General features: G+C 42.9%; 1 protein-coding gene across 3 annotated transcripts in view; it reads right to left on the minus strand.

The window, feature by feature from the left end:
- Positions 1 to 15,277, minus strand: part of SNX10 (sorting nexin 10) — a 77,314-nt gene extending 62,037 nt beyond the window's left edge. Inside the window, exon 1 of one of the 3 annotated variants that reach the window (XM_043509138.1) lies at positions 14,961 to 15,277. The gene's annotated coding sequence lies outside the window, so the exon portion shown is untranslated. Of the gene's footprint in view, positions 1 to 14,821 lie in introns of all 3 variants that reach the window. The other 2 variants (XM_038390884.2, XM_043509139.1) reach the window with 2 other exon arrangements.
- Between the last annotated feature and the right edge of the window lie 1,211 nt (positions 15,278 to 16,488).

The following is a 16,488-nucleotide window of genomic DNA, read 5'->3' on the forward strand; positions in this document are numbered from 1 at the left end:
TTATAAAATGCACATTCTATAAAGTGAGACAAGGTGGGTGAGGTAATATCTTATTGGACCAACTTCTGTTGGTGAAAGACAAACTTTTGAACTTCTATAAAGGAATAAATGGATCATAAAACCATTAATTCTTTTACAGAACTGGGATATGTGCCTATTGCAGAACTACTGTCTATCTTCAGAGGGAATATATGTTTTGTTTGGATCACCTCAGGACCACACTGGGGGTATAACAGACATTTTAGGAAGGCTAATGAGTTCCACTTTTTACAGAGGCTTACTTACAGGGGGAAAGCTAATTGTCCTATGTGAAGTGAGTTGATAGTCTCTGTTCAGGTCACTGTAGCCACCACCACTAGTTTCAGCAGAGGCAAAGGGTGTGGCACTGGGACTACCCTCTCACCCCTAGAGCAGTCCTTTCAGAAGAATAGAGTTTGCAGCCCAATGGAGAGAAGAGGTGAGAAATGACTTGGCACTGCCCAAAGCAGGACTATTTCTGTTTATTAAAGAGCTTTAGTTTCCAATGTTACCAGTCTGGCATCTCTTACAGGTACTAGACATTTAGGCTAGGCAGGATTTGATATAAATCAATAGATATCAGCAAACATGGGTTTCAGATGACACACTGAAATCAACAACAAAAAATATCCATTGGTAACAAGCAAGTTCAGCCTCATCCTCCCCACCCCCCCACACATGTGCCTTCAGGGATTGGTTGTCACCAGCCCAGTGACAGTGGAGAGAGCCCTCTGCAATCCTGCTATCCTGGGGTGAGTAAGTGGAGCTGTGCGGAGCTGCAGAGGGCTCCCTGTGCTGCAACAAGGCTGGCAATACCCACGCCGACAGGTACAAGGAAGGCTGTGGTCCTGGTGGGGCCGAGCGGAGACCCCCAAGACAGCAGGGCTGCAGAAAGTTCCCTGTGGTGACACCTGATTCCTGCAGGCACAAGGTCCAGGCAGGCTGAGGAAGCTCCTGCCAGGGCAGAGACCTCTGGCCAGCAGTGCAAGGATGCACCGCTGCTGGAGCGGTGGAAGGCCACTCTGAGGCTGAATGGCTCAGTCCCTAGGTAGGAGTCATTCATCAGCCAGGTAGCCTCCCCCAACTGGGGGCTTGTCCTCCACCTCATGGTCCTGGCTAGGTCCTGCCCTGCCAGGACTGTAGTCTTCCCTACACCTTACACTTGCACGGATCCAGTGTCACTGGCCTCTCTATATTTAACATAAAATTCACACACACAAGAAATACACTGCATTAACAAACAATTCCTCACATCACAATAAGCTCTCCTGTTTCAATTTCACTTCCCCTTATGTTTCATTCATGTGTGCTTCCATTACTCCACATGCAGACCTCTCTAGACAATTTTGAATCAATTCAGCTCTGGTGTAAGCTATTGACTTCAACCAGTGTTATACCAGCAAGGAATATGACCCTCAGTGTATTAATAAGTAGGGTTGCTAGTTCCCTTTTGGCTATAGCCTATGACACTCAAGTGGGATTGTGAAAATACTCACTTCAAGCTGTCAGCTGAAGTCAAGCTGTTCTTTCATAGATTATAAAATCAGACGGGACCACTATAATCACTGTATAGTCTGACCTCCTGCCTAACATAGTCCATAGGATTTCCCTGGATTAATTCCTGTTTGAACTATAGCATCTCTTTTTTAGAAAGACATCCAATCTTGATTTAAAAATTTCTAGTGATGGAGAATCCATCACAAACTCCTGAGTTGTTCCAATGGTTAATTATCCCTCACTTAAAATTTTTTGCCTTATTTCTACTCTGAACTTGTCTAGCTTCAACTCTCAGCCACTGGATCTTGTTATAGCTTTGTCTGCTAGACTGAAGAGCCCTCTATTATCAAATTTCCAGAGGAAGGTACTTATTGACTACGATCAAGTCACCTCTTTACCTTGTTAAGGTGAACAGATTGAGCTCCTTGAAACTTTCTCTATAAGGCATGTTTTCCAATCCTTGGATCATTCTCATGGCCTTAGAGAATCAGCTGTGGTAGATGCAGATGGACCCCATCACTCATATGTTAACAGACGCAAGACTACTTACATAAAACATACAATAAGTTACTTCCTGCAACAAGGAAACAACTTAGTATTAAAAATTTTAAGAGAGACAGACATATGGGGCATTTATGCCTAGGTCTGAATCGTTCTTCCCACAAACAAAATCCCACAGATTTTGTCCATTACTCTAGGCCATGGACATGTCTATTTCTGTTTGTCCAAACAGGATCTCTGCTTCTCTCTCATACCTCAGTTTGGCATTCACAGCATCAACTTGTCCTTCTCTTGCTGCCAAGCTGCAGTGGAGCTGTGGTTACTAGAGCACTGCCCCATTGAAAATATGAGGAAATAATCAAAGGAAAATAAATGTATCTTAATTCTATGCAGTATTCAGATGTTAATTTAACCAAATTAAAGCTCCACAAGAACCAGCTGTCCTTGTGCCTCAGGTTGCCAATGCACATTCCAGTCATGGTCTTCCACACCAGCAGCAGAAGCACTTCATTGACGTGCCTATTAAAAGGAAACAAGGACAGTTTCAAACGAAACTGGGAACTTTTCCATAAGGGACTCCTAATTATCAGCAGGATTTCGGCAGCCACAACCAGTGCTTAATTTGTGCTGGGGCTCAGCCCCAGCACCTCTAGGCTTGGCAGTTCATAGCCCTGGAACCTCTGGATTTGCTGCGTTGGTTATGAATGTAAAAAAAAAAAATTGCTTGAGCCCCAGCACCTCTTTCATTACAATTTAAGCACTGGCCACAAGCCAGCAATGAGGGACAATTTCAAAAACAGCCCTTTGGTAAAGCATGCTGAAGCAAGTTACAGAGTTCCTCCTGAAATTTGGACTTTGAGCAGCCACTGTCAAGACGCCTAGGTGAAACTGCTCATATTCATGCAGGACTTCAGCTCAATGGCTTATGAAATGCTCATCTTATAGAAAGACTTCTCTTTAACGTCATGATGCCTATTTCCAATCAAGCATGCTCACCATTCTACCATGTGGCAAGCACCCTTGCTATCAAGAACTGCTCTATCAGGAAAATGAATTGAAATCACCTAAAAAACATCTAGGAGAGTGTCATGCATTACTCAGGAACCTGGGAATCAAAGAGCCATTAATTTAATTAATCAAACTCAATTATCATCAGCCTTCCCCCAAAAAATAATTATACACACACCAGCACGTGACAGTGACAGACAGGTGATATTACATGACTCTGCAAATGAAATTGGGATTTATTAAGCAAGTCTGACTGTGTCACCTGCACTCTGTCTAATAATCCCTCTCTAGCTGCAGAATGACTCACATTCCAAACCTCTGAGAAGCTTCAAGATGGCCATAATTTAAAAAAAAGACATTCATACACAGCCTACAACGTATTTTCTTTTTCTCCCGTCTTCCCATTGTAGAGTCCTCAGATAGCGGACAGAAGCTCCATCAAGGGATCTCATATACTTTCTGCTATTTCATCTGGTTTCCTATTACGTCAGTCTAATCTTGGTTAGAGAACACTCAAAAGGCCAGAGCTATGCCAATTATTAGGCAACTATTGGAGATGGTAGGCATGGGTGGTGGAACTGATTTCGTGATGCGTATCAGTTTTCATCATGACAACTGGTTATTCATTGGGGAAGGATGTGAGTTTGTTGCAGTGATTCTGGAAGCATTCAAAATTCTTCTTCTATAGCTCCAGCTCTCCAACAGTGCTCCATGCAGAACGTGCTACTGGTCCACAGAGAGATAGACTGTCGCATAATGTGGGCTCTGCTACTTGTTTGCAACAGCCACTAACTACATTAAATAAATTTCCTAAAGTTACTTTTCTGTGTAAGCAATTGCTGTAGTTGTCACAAGGGTATTAGATAATGGTCTATGAGAGGAGAGGTGATCTTCACAAACAGAAGGGCTGGTAGCTCACAAGACTATTTCTCTGTTAATATGTATTCTTGCCTTACAAAAATGTTTGTGATTCCCTTTTCTGTACCCTGTGAGAAAATGTTGTTTTTAATCTTATCTTACAGCTTTATCCTGGCACCTATTGCTTCAGTATCTGAGCACCTTCCACGTAAAATCAAAAGTTTAGTGTAGGGAGTCAAACGTGTGTTGATTTATATTCAGTTACAAAATACAAATACACAGATGTATATATGCACTAATACAAATATGCATACATAATACACACACACACACACACCCACCCCCACCCACCCGCAGGTGCTCAAATACTATGGGTGATGGGCAGCAGTATAAGACCCTAAGGCAAACATTTTTGTATGATGCACTTACAAACAAGTAAAGTGGAGCTTTGTCACTTATACAAGCTACAGTTGGAAAGAGAGGCAGCAGCAAGGATCCCATGCAAATAAATAGAGACTGAGACCTGACTTCAAAGGAAGTCAGTTAGTTACACAAATACATTAGGGGATGTGGGCATGACCCATCAGCATCCTGGAGCCTTGGCCAAAATCCTTGGTTAGAAGGAAGATCTTGAACCTATGTCAGAAACAATATGGGCATGTCTAAGGAGTTAAACATATTATAAATGTAAATTAAGTCTATTCTGAAAAGTATTACTTTCTCAAAGTATGTCTCTGGAATAACAACCTTGTAATTATGAGAAGGGAGGACCAAATGCTGTCCTTTTAATGCTAATTGAGTAGAGCAGAAGCTAGTGAACACAGTGCATGCTTACTGCAACACTACTTTTTTCATACATGCAAAGGCTGCTCCATCTGATCCTTCCCCTCCACACTTGCTCCTTTTAACGTTCTGAACCTTTTGCATACTTTGTTATCTGAGGTCCCAGCTTGGGCCTAGCTCCAATCATTTCTTAAACTTCTCATCTAATTTATGTTTTCTGTATTTAAAGATTTCTGCTACTTTGAATTGCCTTTCCAAAGAGTTACTTTTCTTTTCTTTTTTTTAAAAACAACCGTCCTTGTTCTGTTTTGCATGGCGTGTCAAAACTGGTATTTTTGAGAAGCAGGGTCTGGTCACCCGTAGGAAGTGTACTACAATCTGGTCTGTTTCCTGAGACCAACGAAGTAAAATGAAAAGGAGAAGTCTGCTCTGAAGTACAGAACTAGAACTACCAGCCCAATATCAGTGGTCTGAGGAGAGGTCTGTAAAGGCAGACAGGGTATATATATTGTAAAGTAAAATAACCATAATAAATGCAAAGGTTTTCATCTCTTGAATGACAGCATCCACTACACTTCCCTTAGACTGACCAATCCCAAACAGCTTACACAATTGCACCAAAAAGTATGAAGAAAGATATGAAAAAGAGTTTAGCAAGTGAAGTCAACTCTCTGTGCATTCTAATCTGCTCTACTTCAAGTCACTGTGCTTCTAGGATAAACTTAATTTACCAATTCTCATGTTTTAAGGCCAGAAGGAACCATTATAATGATCTACTCTGAGCTCCTGTATGACACAGACCTTAGAATTTCACCCAGCTAAAAGAACAATGAAGATATAGTACCACAGATCCTGGCATGGGTTAGTAACACATGGACATGCCAGGGTTCTGGGCAGGCTTATATGGTACATGCTGCTGCATCTTCACTGCTATTTTTAGTTGAACTAGCTAGATTAAAACTATATACCTATACCTATATACCTATCTGAGCGGCAGTCGCTGCCAACCCCAGTGAGATATACCCTTTGACCTCCTAGGAGATATTAGTTAAATAATAAGAGGAGGTAAAAGGCTATTTGGGAATAGCTTATAATTTTAAAAGAAAGAAAAAGAAAAAGAGATCTGAAGACTTGGCCAATTATTACTTTGACCACACTTTATTGGTACGTACCAACTCTTTCCTACACCCTTCATCAGTCTGTCATTTTAGACTGAACGCTCCCTGAGTTGGACTATGCCTTCCTGTATTTGTTAGCACAGCACCTAGCACGCTTTTAGGCACCTCTGAATTTCAATAATAAAGTACAGCATCCAAGGGGTCAGACAAGTAGTTTCCCTGCAAACTGGGGGGGGAGGGGACGAGACATCTCGTACATGTGTTGTTCCAGAGGTCTCACGTTTACTCCTGCATGTTTGGGAGAGGCAGCAAATCGGGCCTCGTCTACACAATAAACTTCACTAGTTTAAATCAGTTTTTAAAAACCATTTAAACAGGTGCAAACCCCTGTGTGAACATTATTTCAGTTTGAGTGGCTTATTTTACTTTATTTTAAGCATCAACTTTAAGCTAAACCCAAATTAGTGACTCTTCACCACTGCCCTGTTCCACCCACTGAGGAGGCGCCGCTGGCTGGCACTGGTCAGCTTTGGCCTGTGCCCAAAGCCACTACAGGGGCAGGTTTCAGAGCAGCAGCCGTGTCAGTCTGTATCCGCGAAAAGAACAGGAGGACTCGTGGCATCTTAGAGAACACCCGATGAAGTGAGCTGTAGCTCATGAAAGCTTATGCTCAAATAAATTGGTTAGTCTCTAAGGTGCCTTTTCTTTTTGCAAATACAGGGAAGGGAGACCAAGGCAGGCTAGATCCATCCCTATCTGAAGGAGGCAAGGAAGTGCCAGGAGCTGTGCAAGATGACACTCTGCAGCCAAGGTGAGAGCACTTCAGGTCACCCTGGGTGGAAAAAGGAGGCGGCTTGGGACTGGTTACCTGCCTAGAGGCTACGGGCTGCTGTGATATCAGACCTTTGGTCATTGCCTATCCACCACAAATTGGGACCCACCCAAATTTCCATGCCTAGCTACACCACTAGTGTGGACAAGGTTAGAGTACTTAGCCTTGCTGAAAGCAAGTTCAGTCACAATGGCAGTTGTGAACACTTGTGCACGGTTGCAAATTCTTGTGAGTGGGGATGTCACAGGCATGTTAGACATGTTGACACTGCCAAAATGCTCTATCAACAAGGCTTATGACTACATATGTTACTTAGCTATTACCCTTCCCCCTGTAAAGTACTGTCTTCCATTCAGCTTTTGAATTTACCCTTTAATGCTGGATTTTTAGAACCTCTTTCTCCCCTGGTCTGAGTAAAATTCCCATTCCCAGAACATGACCAAGATCTCATTATAACAGATACCAAAATTATGACTAATCCAAAACTTACATTCCAACTACACAAGTGATTAAAAATGACAAGTTTATTAATAGACACCCAATTATATTATAATTATTGGGTGTATACAAAGAATTGGCTAGGAGTTAGGACCTTGAGGGAAAGGAGCAGCAGGAAACTGGAATTAAGATTCCAATAATTTGTTGGCTGCACATACACGGAAAGGTCATGGTGTTTCTCTCCTAAATGAATCACTGTTCACATTCCAGTAAAGCGGATGCTTTGTTATAAAAATATAGTGTTTCCTCTTCCATCTGTCCACTCTGGTAGGGGGAAAAAAAAAAGTATTTTCTTAACCCAAAATACTAAAGGACAGACACTTCAAGACAACTGCAAGGAAAAAATCATCATCATGCTCACAAGACACGTTTTCATTTCACACTCAGAATTCCCCAAGACATCTTATGGAAGATCTCCATAACAGAACCCTTATGTTTCAGTGTTTGTTTGTTCTTAGACAATGGAAGTACATCAGCACACATCCCACTAGACCTCTCTGTGGCATTGTATGCCACTGAACACAAATAAATCCTGCCTCTAAGATGATGCAGGAACAAACAGAAACTCATTTGAAATGGCTTAAGTCCTTTCTTTCAGGCCAAGACTATAGGGTTGTTATGAGCCCTCTCCTGCAAAGTTCAATCCTCTTGCTCTTATTATTTAATATCTAGTTGTTGAAGCTACTGAGGGAGCAAGTCTGAAGTGCCCGCAAGATGCAGACAGTACCCTACAATGCACCTCTTTTACAGCAAATGTAAACAGCACTGTAACAAGGGGGTCTGTCCACTTTATGAGCAATGGAGCCTGGGAGTCAGCCAACCCCTGTTCCATGATGTGCCCTCTTTATGAAAACTGGTGTTCTAGGGATCAGCAGCCAAGCTGGGAATGGGCTCAGGTGTTAATCAGGTGCCTCCTGACATGATAAAACCCAGTACTGAGCTGGGGAAGAGAAGCAGAAACATAGGGTTAGGGCCTGTGGAAAGGGTTCCTGGACGGGAACCATCATCTGCGTGTTGGTGGGCTGAGGATATCTGCCATAAGTAAGCCCCTTTGTTTTCAGTTTAAACCAATTTTTACAGAAAAATTCCTGGGTTTTACAAAGTATTATTCATTTTTTTCTGATTTTTACATTGCTTTTGTATCATTCAAATTATATATATATATATATATATATATATATATATATATATATATATATATATATATATATATATATATATATATATATATATATATATATATATAAAAACCAACTTGTTTTATTAGGAAAATACAATACCTTGTATTATCATAATACATGTATCTCACATGCATTAGTCTGTGTCTTTATGCAAAGCTGCCTGTTGAAGTAAGGTTATGTATTAGTCTAGAAGATACACACTATAAACAAACAGGTATGCACGCAAGTTTTGAAGTGTGTGCGCATCTGAACGTACCAATGAATCACATGCCCATCACGTACACATTTCAAGCTGTTCACAGATAACAGTTTAAAGATTTGACACACTAAAATGGGAAAACAAAAATCTCTATCAGAATATGTTTCAGAACATAAGGAAGTATTCAAAAGCTTTAAAAAAACAAAAACAGGATAAAGTTGAGCGTATGCGCTGCAAATGGTGCAGCCCAATTATTAAATATAAATATTTATGAGCTAATAGTTCTAAGTCTACAACAGTAAATGGTTTATTCAAATGAAAAGTTTTATTTGGAAATTAGAGCTATATTGTTTTCTTAAACTCAGAGGTAGTATTGTGTTTTGAGTTCTGTTTTAGTTCTGCAGCAAACCACACTGGTGAACGGAATTCAAAGCTACTGAATACTCCCTCCCCCCCGGTCTTTCCATTCATCAAAATAAACCCCGATATTTACCCAGAAAAATTAATCTTTTTTGCACTGATTTTCGCCTGTTTTTATTGTTGTAATAATGAACACTGATAAATTCCCAGGAAAAATATTAAAATAAAAACTGAAAACAAAGGGCCCTAGCCATAAGTTACAGTACAGCCCCAGAACCAAGGAGAAACAGAGTGCGAGTCCAGAGACCAAGGGAAGCTCCTTGGAGCAGGATCAGAACTCAGATGCTGGTGGGATGAGGAAGCTTGACTGAATCACAGCCCAGCCCCAGGAAGGAGGGCTGTGGAGCCCCTGTACCAGGGGTAAGCAGTTTGAGAGTCTAAAGACCAGGGCACAAGGAAACTGTGGGAAAGACTCCGCAGAGAGGTCGGGGCTGGAGCAGGACAGTCTGCTCTCCTGGGGTCACCTGAAGCCCTGGAACAAGAGTGAACTGGAAACCCAGGGAAGGAAGGATAATGGCTCAGAAGGGCCAAAGGGGACTGTAATATGTAAGGACTTAACAAATTAGGTCCCAAGAGGGAACATGTAGTTTTAGTATTCTACACTGCGAATGAATAATTGGGGAAAAACCTGAGGGAATTGAAGGCAGGGTGCCTGTAGTGCCTTACCATGCCGTAAGGGGATGCACTCTGGGACTGAACCCTGCTACAAAAGCCATCATCCAGTTATCTTAATGTCAGGAAGAAATCAGGACCTGGATGAAGAGCAACTAGCTAAAGCTGAACTCAGGTAAGACTCAGACAATGTCGGTAAGAAGAGGAGAAGGCTTCAAAGAACTTGCCTCTTCTGTAACATTCCTCACCGATGAGGGCCTGATCCGTCCTTGGATTGTCAAACTGGTTTTCAGGGTTTGGGATCTTTTTGCAATTCTTAGGGCCAATGGGTGCCCTGATAGCCATGGGGGTAAACAGCGTCTGCTTCCAACTGCAAATGGACAGAAGATTGTGTCCCATCCCATTGGATGTAGGCTGCCCATAGAGATCCATGAATTCATTACCATTTGGCTTGATCACTTCATCTCATATCTAAGAATAAAGCTCCAGCTCATATAAAAAGCAGCAGCCAGTTTCCTTAGCGTCACAAGTCACTGTTAATAAGTCATTGCACTGCTCCACTCTCTGCAATGATTTCCCATTGAATACAGAATTTGGTTCAAGATCCTGTCTTGATGTTCAGAGCCCTCAGTTAGGACTGTTCATACCAAATTACCTCCTCTCTTTCTCTCTCCGATGAAGTGAGCTGTAGCTCACGAAAGCTTATGCTCTAATAAATTTGTTAGTCTCTAAGGTGCCACAAGTACTCCTTTTCTTTTTGCGAATACAGACTAACACGGCTGCTACTCTGAAATCTCTCCACACTAGTTTCAATGGAACATTCATCCTGTTGGCCAGCAGAGGAAGGTTTTCATAAGAGATATGCACCTAATTATAGATCTAACTCAGTGACCAGAGTGGCCACAAGCCTACCCATTTCCGAAAGCTAAAGGCCAAACTCATTTCCTTGATATAGCTCTTCTTCAATAAATTCTTCACCCACACAAACAAATACATGTTTCAAAACCATATACATTAGCCAATCTATTTTTACAGGCTGGGAAAGGAGAGAGAGAGAGAAAGATTAATTGTTTCTATTTTTAAATAGTGGGCAGAATTTAGATATTATATTGACTGGACAATATAAATACCTAGACAGACGGATTTGGGGCTAAATTCTTACACCTAGTCCCTTTGACGTCATTAGGGCCTTTTGAGTGAATGAGTAAGATGAGTAGGATTTAACACTCAATATCAAGATTTATTTTGTCGGGAGCCTGGCATTCCTGGAGGATACAGCTAGTTTTCTCCTAGGCTCAGATCCTCAAAGAAATACAGGCTCCTAACTTCCACTGGTTTCCATGGAAGTTAGGCACCTAAATTACTTTTAGTATCAGAAAAAATAAGCTGAAGAGTTATTTTCCTGTGATTAAATAGGTTTTAGCAGAATTTTTAACTAGGAAAAAGATCACCTGATCTTAAATTATCCACATGCAGCACCGTTCCTTGATTCCAAAACCAAGAGCCTATGCATGCTATAGATCACATATGTGGAAGTGATATCAATATAATATATTGCAGAGACATGCCACATTGAATTAGTCACCGGTCCTCTGCCAACTTCTCCATCTGGGTCAGGATTACTTAAAACATTCCAAACCTCTGAGCAACTTCTAACAAGTTGTTGGGTTTTTTTGTTTTGTTTTAAATCAACCAGATAGAGAAATGTTTCCTTCTTTTCCTCCAAATGTGAAGAAATTACAAAGACATATGACAAACATGTAGGAGTTTGTGGTGTCCCATACTAAGGTCATCAGGGATAGAATTAAGAGGAGTTTCATTAAAAGAAGTTATAAAAAGGTTCCGGTATTTCTTGATAGCAGCACATACATCCAGGACAACAGCTCCACAGTTCATCTACCAATACCAAACTGGTTAACTAAAGACCATTAGCAATCGTGATGGCAAGCTTCCAGACAGCAATGGCCACATGCGTCTCCATGTGGAAGGGAACTCTCATGTAGGTGTTCCACTACTACAGCTCTGGGGTGAGCTCTGCACAGATTTCTAGTAAATTGGGCTCTCTCATCCTTAAGACCATTGTTGGTCTTCCCAGGTCTGCAGCAGTATCCTGTTCACTAGGAAGTGCAGGTTGCCTGAGTCCAGAAGTGGCAGATCACTAAGAGAAGCCCTTGCTCCTAGAAAACATCGTACAGAGGTCACTGCTCAATTTCATCCTTCTCCTGTGCTCATATTGCCACAGCACCACCGTGGCTGTCTCTCAAGTTACCCAAAGCATGACTGCCAATACATGTGCATCTGCCAGTTTGTATTAACTAGCATCAGGATCACAGCACTCAGCCATGTCTCCCCCCATGCTGCCTGACAGCAGTTTGACAATGGCACTGGCTTGCAAAACCCAGATGAATAATGGGATAAAAGGAGAGGAATCATGGGAATTTTTTCATTTGACCCCAAGTCCCAGAATTCCAGTGGCTTCTAGTAGGTATCCTATTATGTGCCACAAGAAAAATCCCCAAATGTATTGAGCCTAGCGGCAGAACATTGCACCATGGGATTTCTGCCCTGAATGCTGAGCACATATTTCAGTAAAACACAGCACCATGTGGACAAGATGATTCAAAAAGCAACCAGCTTTAACTGGCATAAAGCAATGAGGACAAGGTGCTTTTGGAACAATTGTTCCTAATCAGTTGACACATACAAACAATCTGAAACAACTTTCAAGTGTAGACAAGCCCTGAGAGAGACTGTGGAAGGTAAAGATAATATTTACCCAGCCACATCACAAAATTAGGAGCAAGGAGAAACCAGAAAACTGAAAGTTTATAGGGGATCAGACTTAAGCATAAAATTTCATGTACCACAAGGACAAAAAAAGAAGTGATATTTTTCCATTGGGATGGTAACAGATTGTGGGCAAAATGCACCTTAAAAAAAAAAAAAAATCACATAATTCTAATTACTATATTTTTCAAATATGCACTTTAAAGAAGATATTATTTCAACCATCACAATCTCAAAACAGCTAGATCTAGGAAGTAATACTTGTAACTTTATAATGTGAAAGCTGGGAACTTCTTTCAGGTAGTATAAAAGCATTAATCTCTAACTCTAGCAGTTCATGTTGCAGCCCAAGAGGAAGAAAATGGGGATTTTAGAGTACACAAGCAAAATTTCACTGATGGTTATCAATTAACTGCCATATCTGGAACTTTGGACCTCTCCTCATAAACTCACCTAGAATTAGTATAAATATATTCAAGTAATACAGCTATATTTTTTATTTAGGTATATAAATTCAAAATGTATTAAAATGCTGGTAGAATTTCTTAATGAATTTTCAGTTTTATGAACAGTTGTGTATACATTATATGCCATATTGAAACAAACTAATACTAGTGTCCAGTACGGGATTTATAAGAAAATGATAGAAAAGTGAACATTGTATGAATTTGTGAAAACTAACATGGCTGTTTTAAAAAAATCAAGATGGGAAAGAAGAGAGCAGAAATGTGTGGGTGGAGGCAAAATTCAATATAGGAGGAAGTTAAAAAGTTATGTTATAAGTAATGAATATATTTGTCTGTCTATCCATCAGATGTCTCTTACATTAGATTGTGAGCTCTTTGAGCAAGGAACTTTTTGTTCTGTGTTTGTACAGTGCCTAGCACAATGGTTCTGGTCCATAAGTGGGGATTCCAGATGCTACACTAATAATTATTATAATATTTTAAGGGGCCTTATTCTGATCTCACTTTTGCTCTAAGTTTACTATTTACTGCTTTACACTGATAGATGAGAGAGCAGAATAAGGCTCAAGCTTTATAAATCCATCTGGTGCCTTGGTGACGTGAACATACCACTTACAATGTTTTTAGAAAAGCTCAGTGGAATTAAAGCCTTATTAGATAAAGCTGGGCATAGTACAGGACTTCTTATTTATAGCCAACAGCCGCAGTTTATCAAAGAAAAAAAACCCTATGAAGTCACAGTAACAGTGTTCTGTGTGATATAATTTTGCTTAACAGTCTAGTACAGGGAGAAATTATTTCTCTGTTGTTCCAATTAGTACTTTATACTATACTGGAGAAGCAAGTCCTGTGATAGCTAACCAGTTTGCAAGAAAGGCATATTCTGAAAGGGAATCAGTAATAGTTTTATACCAAATGTGGGATCTCAAATGGAAAAAGTCCCCAGTATACATATAACAATCACACCCTTGAGCACTGCTATAGCCAGTGTCCCCAAAGGTGGCAATAGCTCAGATCTAATTCATTTACCTAAATTTCATTAAAAACTGCATCCCTTCACTCCAGTAAGCCCAAGCCAGTGGCCCATTCTGTAGGAACTGGGTCTGGGAACAACCACTATGTACTGATTTATACTACTACTATACAGTAGTGCCTTGATTGTGTTACAGGACGGTTTGGTTTTCCTGCACGCACAAGACCAAATCTGGTTGCAACTATGGTACATGTAGCACAATTATTGTATCATTTGCCCCAAGCCATACAGACTGGGTCTGCACTAAGATTTCCTTAAAATCTCCCACCCCTTGTACTAGCCTAGATCTGTGGCTAGCTGGGCTCACCTGACTTAGTGGTATGAATACAAATAGTCAATTTACCCGGTTTCCCTCACCATTGCTACTGCAACAGGGGGAAAGCCACCTAAAATTGCCACGGTAGGCATGGACCTGAAGAGCGAATCCCAGACTATATAGCCCACGGCATCTCATATGACCGTCCCTATTAAGTGGAAGTGCTGTGGCAGCGGGGCATTAGCGTCCACTCGAACACAGATCAAGAAATTCATTACCCCTTTTGGCGCTTCAAAGACAAGTCAAGACAGGAACTGCTTGTCGACGGGGGACGTGCTAAGTCTCACCGGCCGCCCCTGGTTCTCAGCCGTGCTGGCTGCCAGCAGCTCCGGCTTTAGTAGGGGAGCCAATGACTCCCGTCCTAGGCCACCCGACGGCAAAGGCGGCTCCCCTGGACGCAGAGGGTTGTGAACGAGGGTTCCCCGTCTCCAGACCCCAACATCCCCACGCCCGGCTGGCGCGGAGCCGCAGACTCCGGCTACCCGGTGCATCTTGCCTCCTCCCCACGGGCACCCGAGCGCCTCAGGGTGACAGCGCCGCCCAGCGCCGGCCCTAGCAGAGCAGAGAACGCAATGACCCCCCGCGGGGCCAGGGAGCCCGCCCGCCGGACAGCGCAGCTGGCGCCCCTGCGCGCCCCGCTAGTCCTGTCCACACGGAGGGGCAGCTACTAGCCGCCGCCCGGAAACGAACCCCCAGCTCGGCCCCGCTCTCGGCCGGCCGCCGCGTCTGCCCTACTCACACCAACAGCGGCGGCTCCCGCGCTCCGCCCGCTCCCCAGCCGCGGCGCCGGCACGGACTCGGCAGGCTGAGCAGCCCGGGCACAGCCGCTCACCGAGCCCAAGCCAGCCACGGGCGGGGACTCGGCGCTCACGTGACCCGCCGCGGGCGGAGCTGCGGCCGCGGCGAGGGCCCGCTCGGCTGGCGAGCCTGGCCGTGCCCCGCTGGGAGGGCACGTGGGGGGGGGGAGGCGGGAAGGAGGACAGGCGTCGGCGCTGGAGGCGGATGGGGTCCGCTGGGCGCCAGCGTCTGCGGCTGCCCAGTCAGCCGCGCCATCCTGCGGCGGCTGCAGCTGTGCTTCCGGGGGGGGGGGGGTCACAGCAGGTGCCTCTGGCGGGGTGTCTTGTGTGAATCAGGCTGAGGATGACTTCACCGCGTCCGGCGGCTAGAGGCTTCGCTTTATACATGCAACTATATCCCCCTCCCTGGTCCTGATTGTTCGCACTTGCTGTCGGGTCTCCTGATCTGATTTAGCATAAAGCAAAGTTCAGGACTAAAATATTCTGGGAACGTAAAGAGCTCTCTGCAAGCCAAAGCTTGTCTCGCTCACCAACGGAAGTTGGGCCACTAAAAGATATTACCTCACCCACCTTCTCTTTAAAACACCCCTCTGATATTCTGCACTCCACTCTGGTTGCCTAACCACCCATTTCAGGATCCCGCTTCTTGTCTTCAACCTTTTCAAGGGGGCAATAAGGCAGATGAACCCCAGATTGGGGACAGGTTTCAGAGTAGCAGCCCGTGTTAGTCTGTATTTGCAAAAAGAAAAGGAGGACTTGTGGCACCTTAGAGACTAACCAATTTATTAGAGCATAAGCTTTCGTGAGCTACAGCTCACTTCATCGGATGCATTCAGTGGACAGGTACCCTCAGCTGTGGAATTTATTGCCTCCATTAAATTTACAACCTCTGGAGCCTGAGTTTTGTCACCTTAAGTGCAGCATGCAAGGCTTATCCGCCTCAGCTAGCCTTTTGCTAAGCACATAGTTGTGAAATGGGCAGTTACGTGCCCTGGGATAGAGGTCACATATTTTATTTCTGGTGAGTTAGGCCCATTTGGGGGCTTAGAAGTACATGGGACCACAACAGACTGGGGACCATACAATGTACCAGACTATACCAGGCCAGGTTGTGACAAAGAGAATTAAGGAACAAAAGTTTTTCTATCTTAGATATAAAATAAATGACCCAAGACTGCAGATGCCTTCATATGTAGAGATTTCACTCAGGCATACTAGCACTCTGAATCTCTCAAATGTATCAAGGCAGAACATCTTTTCTTCTAGGAGTCTAGCAAATCAAACTTCCCTTTATTCCCTCTTCAAGAAAAGCTGGGATTTTTAAGACTTTTGTTTAAGAAAAAATAAAAGTGAATTTAAGAGAGACACGTCCAGCTCATTTTAATTTAAAAATAGATTTTGGGGAACTCAGGATAGCAACAGTAGTAGCTGTCAGTGAGGAAAGGCAGAGGCAAGCCACAAAAACCACATTTCAGGAATCTGCCCCAGTTGTTACCGTAGATGTTGTAGTCTAGCAACTTCTGCAAATGAAGGAAGAGCAGTGAGCAAGGAATTAAGATGGGC

Source organism: Dermochelys coriacea, chromosome 2 (genome assembly GCF_009764565.3).
Source record: "Dermochelys coriacea isolate rDerCor1 chromosome 2, rDerCor1.pri.v4, whole genome shotgun sequence".
In the NCBI taxonomy this organism is placed as follows: domain Eukaryota; kingdom Metazoa; phylum Chordata; order Testudines; family Dermochelyidae; genus Dermochelys; species Dermochelys coriacea.